Source organism: Triticum urartu, chromosome 3A (assembly GCF_056163025.1).
Source record: "Triticum urartu cultivar PI428250 chromosome 3A, HENAU_Tu73, whole genome shotgun sequence".
In the NCBI taxonomy this organism is placed as follows: Eukaryota; Viridiplantae; Streptophyta; class Magnoliopsida; order Poales; family Poaceae; genus Triticum; species Triticum urartu.
The window spans coordinates 736,120,949-736,127,479 of NC_141875.1; positions in this window are offsets into that span (position 1 = coordinate 736,120,949).

The window sequence follows — 6,531 nt, forward strand, 5'->3', positions numbered from 1 at the left end:
GGTTCCTGCGAAGGTGATGTGGTATGCTCCTATAATACCACGGTTGAAACGTCTGTTCAGAAACGAAGAGCATGCCAAATTGATGGATGGCACAGTGAGAACCGAAAGAAAGATGGGAAGTTGAGAGCACCCGCTGACGGGTCGCAGTGGAGAAAAATCGAGAGAAAGTACTGGGATGAGTTTGCAAAGGTCCCAAGGAATGTATGGATTTCTTTAAGCGCGGATGGCATTAATCCTTTTGGGGAGCAGAGCAGCAATCACAGCACCTGGCCCGTGACTCTATGTATGTATAACCTTCCTCCTTGGATGTGCATGAAGCGGAAGTTCATTATGATGCCAGTTCTCATCCAAGGCCCTAAGCAACCCGGCAACGAAATTGATGTGTACCTAAGGCCATTAGTTGAAGAACTTTTACAGCTGTGGAATGGAAACGGTGTACGTACGTGGGATGAGCACAGACAGGAGGAATTTAACCTTAAGGCGTTGCTGTTCGAGACCATCAACGATTGGCCCGCTCTCAGTAACCTTTTAGGATAGACAAACAAAGGATACCACGCATGCACGCACTGTTTAGATGACACTGAAACTATATACCTGGACAAATGCAGGAAGAATGTGTACCTAGGCCACCGTCGATTTCTTCCGACCAACCATCAATGTCGAAAGAAAGGCAAGCATTTCAAAGGCGAGGCAGATCACCGGAAGAAGCCCGCCATGCGCACCGGTGATCACGTGCTTGCTATGGTCAATGATTTACAGTACGTAATCTTTGGAAAGGGTCCCGGTGGACTAGCTGCTCTGAATGACGTTGAGGATCACGCACCCATGTGGAAGAAGAAATCTATATTTTGGGACCTACCCTACTGGAAAGACCTAGAGGTCCGCTCCTCAATCGACGTGATGCACGTGACGAAGAACCTTTGCGTGAACCTTCTAGGCTTCTTGGGCGTGTATGGGAAGACAAAAGATACACCTAAGGCACGGGAGGACCTACAACGTTTGCACGAAAAAGACGGCATGCCTCCGAAGCAGTATAAAGGTCCTGCCAGCTACCCTCTTACGAAAGAAGAGAAAGAAATCTTCTTTGAATGCCTGCTCAATATGAAGGTCACGACTGGCTTCTCATCGAATATAAAGGGAATAATAAATATGCCAGAGAAAAAGTTTCAGAACCTAAAGTCTCATGACTGCCACATGATTATGACGCAACTGCTTCCGGTTGCATTGAGGGGGCTTCTACCAAAAAACGTCCGATTAGCCATTGTGAAGCTATGTGCATTCCTCAATGCAATCTCTCAGAAGGTGATCGATCCAGAAATCGTACCAAGGCTAAGGAGTGATGTGGCGCAATGTCTTGTCAGTTTCGAGCTGGTGTTCCCACCATCCTTCTTCAATATCATGACGCACGTCTTAGTTCATCTAGTCGACGAGATTGTCATACTGGGGCCCGTATTTCTACACAATATGTTCCCCTTTGAGAGGTTCATGGGAGTCCTAAAGAAATATGTCTGTAACCGCGCTAGGACAGAAGGAAGCATCTCCATGGGCCATCAAACATAGGATGTTATCAGGTTTTGTGTTGACTTCATTCCTGGCCTTAAGAACATAGGTCTCCCTAAATCGCGGTATGAGGGGAGACTGACTGGAAAAGGCACTCTTGGAAGAGACTCAATAATATGCAGGGACATATATTCTTGGTCTCAAGCACACTACACAGTTCTACAGAACTCTACCTTGGTGACCCCGTATGTCGATGAACACAAGAACAGTCTGCGCTCCAAACACCCGGAGCAGTGCGACGACTGGATTACATGTGAACACATCAGGACTTTCAGCAGTTGGTTGGAAACACGTCTCAGAGGTGACAACACTGTTTGTGATGAGTTGTACTTGTTCTCCAGGGGACCATCTTTGACTGTATTGACTTACAAAGGATACGAGATAAATGGGAATACATTTACACGATCGCCCAAGATCAAAAGAGCACCAACCAAAACAGCGGTGTCTGCTTTGATGCAGCAACCGAGAGCGGAAAGGACACATATTATGGTTACATAGTGGACATATGGGAACATGACTACGGACCTGATTTTAAGGTCCCTTTGTTTAAGTGCAAATGGGTCAATCTGTTAGGCGGCGGGGTACAGGTAGACCCACAGTACGGAATGACAACAGTGGATCTGAAAAATCTTGGGTACACTGACGAACCATTCGTCCTAGCCAATGATGTGGCACAGGTTATCTATGTGAAGGACATGTCTACCAAACCGAGAAAAAGAAAAGATAAGGAAGCGAATACATCATACGATGAGCCAAAGCGCCACATAGTTCTTTCAGGAAAAAGGGACATCCTGGGAGTGGACAGCAAGACAGACATGTCTGAAGATTATGAAAAGTTTCATGGAATTCCTCCCTTCAATGTCAAGGCTGACCCAAGCATCCTGATAAACAATGAAGATTATCCATGGTTACGGCGCAATAAGAAAATGACACAAGCGAAGAAAAAGCAAAGACTTTCTCCCGCAACTATTATGATGATACCATGCCAACTTTGTAACACACGAACATGCTACCATTGTCCGTTTTGTACATGCACATGCTATGTGGGTGAAATTATGATACCATCCCAACTTTCAACCTTTTCAGAGTTCATTTGAAATGCTTTCATGTCTTATGGTTCGCCCCTGGCCCATGACCATTAGTCCCGGTTTGTGCTACAAACCGGGATTAAAGGGTTGGTCCTCGTTGCGGGCAGAGTTTAGTCCCACCTCGCCAACCGAAGGGGGCTCACACCGGTTTATAAGCCCTTCCCTCTCTGCCTTGTTGAGCTCCTCTCGAAGTGAAAATAGATGCCCTAATAGAGAAAAGTTTAACCTAAATTCATAGTGAATTTCTCTGAAATTCATAGAAACTTACTAGGAATTTAGGTTGAATTTTCTCTATAAGAGCATCTATTCTCATTTTTTTAGTAAGTTAATCACAAACTTGTGATTCAAATAATTTTCAAAGAATTCAAATTTGAAAACTAATGGCACTAACAGAAAGTTTATAATTTTTCTAAAACTAATGGCACTAAAAAAAAGTTTATAATTTTGCTAACCTAAAAGCAAACAAGATTAAAAATTAAAGCAAAAAACAAAACAAAATAAATAATGCAAAAAACAAATCAAAAAAACAGGAAAAACTATTTTTATAGTAAAGTTAATCACAAAATAAAATAAATAAAGCAACAAAGAAAACAAAAAAACTAAAAAAGTGTTTTCAAATTTGAAAACTAATGGCACTAACAGAAAGTTTAAAATTTTTCTAAAACTAATGGCACTAACAGAAAGTTTGTAATTTTGCTAACCTAAAAGCAAACAGAATTAAAAAAGAAAGCAAAAAACAAAAGAAAATAAATAATGCAAAAAACAAATCAAAAAAACAGGAAAAAACTATTTTTATAGTAAAGATAATCACAAAATAAAAAGTAAAGCAATAAAGAAAAAAAAACTAAAAAAGTGTTTTCAAATTTGAAAACTAATGGCATTAACAAAAAGTTTATAATTTTTCTAAAACTAAAAGCATAAAGAATTAAAAAATAAAGCAAAAAACAAAAGAAAATAAATAAAGCAATAAAAAAACAAAAAAATGCCACCTACTGGGCCACCACGGCCTGAATACGACTAGAAACCCTATCATGGGCCAGGATTCAGGCCCGCAGTAGGCCCAGTAGGCCCACAGGCATTGCAGTGACAGATTAGGCCCGAAAGACTGCAGTTGAGAGGAGCTCGGGAGGGTGGGCGCAACAACGCTTATAAACCACTCCCGAGCCCTCTCAACTAGCGAGGTGGGACTAAACTTTTGGGCACGGGGCAGCACAAGGCCATTGGTCCCGGTTGGTGCCACCAACCGGGACTAAAGGGGTGCATTGGTCACGGTTCGTGGCTCCAACCGGGACCAATGCCCCCCTATGGTCCCGGTTCGTGCCACCAACCGGGACCATAGGCCTCTGCTTCCCGCCCTTTCGGCTACTGAAAAGAGACCTATGGTCCCGGTTGGTGGCACGAACCGGGAACATAGGGGGGCATTGGTACCGGTTCGTGCCACGAACCGGGACCATTGCTCTGGGTATATAAGGTAGCACTTGTGAAAATTTCGCCAACCGCTCCCATTCCCCCCGACGCCGCCAGGCCGTTCGTCGTCGTCGTCGCCGCCCCGAGCCCGTCGTCGCCCGCTCCCCGTCGCCGTCGCCCCGCGCCGCCACAGGCGTTCTCCCCGTTGCTGCATGCGCCGTCGCCGGCCTCCTCCTCGTCGCTGCATGCGCCATCTCCGGCCCCCTCCCCGTCGCCCCGTGCCGCGTCGCCGGCCTCCCCCGCGCCGTCGCCGGCCTCCTCCCTGTCCCCGGCCTCCTCCCCGTCGCTCTGACCATCGCCGCCGCCGCCGCTGCTCTCTGTGTGTGATAAAAATTTTCATATGTGTATGTATATGCTCATATGTATTTGGATTTGGCTATGTATGTATGTATATGCTCGTATGTATGTATGTATGTATGTATATGCTCTCTGTATATGGATTTGGCTATGTATATGCTCTCTGTATGTGCTCATATGTATGTATGTTCATATAGCATTTTTTCTATATATGAATTATTTTTTTGTTCATGGATATATGCTAAAGAAAACGAGGGGGTGACAGATGATGATGAGGGGTCGAGAGAGGGACGAGAGGTCGAGAGGGGTCGAGGGGAGAAAAAAATGTTATCAGCGACGAGGGTCGTCGAGGGGTCGAGAGAGGGACGAGGGGTCGAGAGGGGTACGAACCGGGACCAATACTCTATGTATATAAGCAGGACTTAGAAAGAAGAAGAGGAGAGGAAGAAGAGGAGAAATAACTAAGAAGAAGAAAAAAGAAGAAAAATAAGAGGAGAAGAAGAAAGGAATAGTGGAGAAGAAGAGAAAATAGAATATATTATATTTTTTGTTCTTCTCCACTATTCCTTTCTTCTTCTCCTCTTTTTTTTTCTTCTTTTTTTTCTTCGATCTTCTCCTCTAGCTATTCCTTTCTTCATCTCCTCTTTTTTCTTCTTCTTCTTCTTCTTCTTCTTCTTCTTAATTTTTATCGGGAACGAGGGTGTCGAGGATCGCCGAGGGGTCGAGGGTCGGGAACTAGGGTAGAGGGTTGAGGGTCGTTAAGGGGTCAAGGGTCGAGGGTTTCAGGGTCGAGGGTTCGAGGGTTCTATAGGGTCGAGGGATCGAGGGTCGAGGGTTCCAGGGTCGTCTAGGGGCCGAGGGTTCCAGGGTCGTCGAGGGTTCAAGGGGTCGAGGATCGCCGAGGGGTCGAGAGAGGTTTCCTAGTGTCAATGTATTGAAGAAATCCATGGCTTCATCATTAGCCGGAAGTAACCAGGGCATGACGAAGTCCTCCATAGTTATTTTGGAATGGTGTCCCGGATAGGATAATTTGCCTTTTTGTATGAATTTCAGCAAAGGCCTTCCAAATAACGATATTTGGAAGGTTCTTGCTGAACTTTGTACCAAAAAGCGAATTATCCTATCTAGGACTCCGTTCCAAAATAACTTTGGAGAGCTTCGTACCATCATGCACCTGTTACTTTTGCCTAATGATGAAGACATGATTTTGTTGAATCCTTTGACACTAGGCAACCTCCCGACCCCTCGGCGATCCTCTCAAACATGAGAGGAAGAAGAGGATCACCGAGGGGTCGAGGGTTCCAGGGTCGTCGAGGGTTCGAGGGGTCGAGGATCGCCGAGGGGTCGAGAGAGAGATTTCCTAGTGTCAAAGTATTGAAGAAATCCATGGCTTCATCATTAGCCAGAAGTAACCAGGGCATGACGAAGGCCTCCAAAGTTATTTTGGAATGGTGTCCCGGATAGGATAATTTGCCTTTTTGTATGAATTTCAGCAAAGGCCTTCCAAATAACGATATTTGGAAGGTTCTTGCTGAACTTTGTACCAAAAAGCGAATTATCCTATCTAGGACTCTGTTCCAAAATAACTTTGGAGAGCTTCGTACCATCATGCACCTGTTACTTTCGCCTAATGATGAAGACATGGTTTTGTTGAATCCTTTGACACTAGGCAACCTCCCGACCCCTCGGCGATCCTCTCGAACATGAGACGAAGAAGAGGATAAAAAAGGAAGAGGAAGAAGAAAAAAAAGAGGAGAAGAAAGAATAGAGGAGTTCTCCTCTATTCTTTCTTCTCCTCTTTTTTTTCTTCTTCTTCCTCTTTTTTTATCGAGAACGAGGGTCGTCGAGGGACATAGATGTAGTGTCGTCGTTGTCGATATATACCCCCTCCCGATAGCTTCAACACGTGGGGGGGGGTCGATATTACCCCCTCCTTGAAGTGTTCTCGAGGCCACACCAAACCCTTGAAGCGTTGTCGCGGCCACCCCAAACCCTAGAGAAGCAGCGTCGAGGCCACTAATTAATATATATGATTCCTTACTATGATTAGGTAGCTAGTTCTACGTTTGCCACTAATATATCCATCTGTCATGTTTGAATAATAATTGCCATGTTGTAA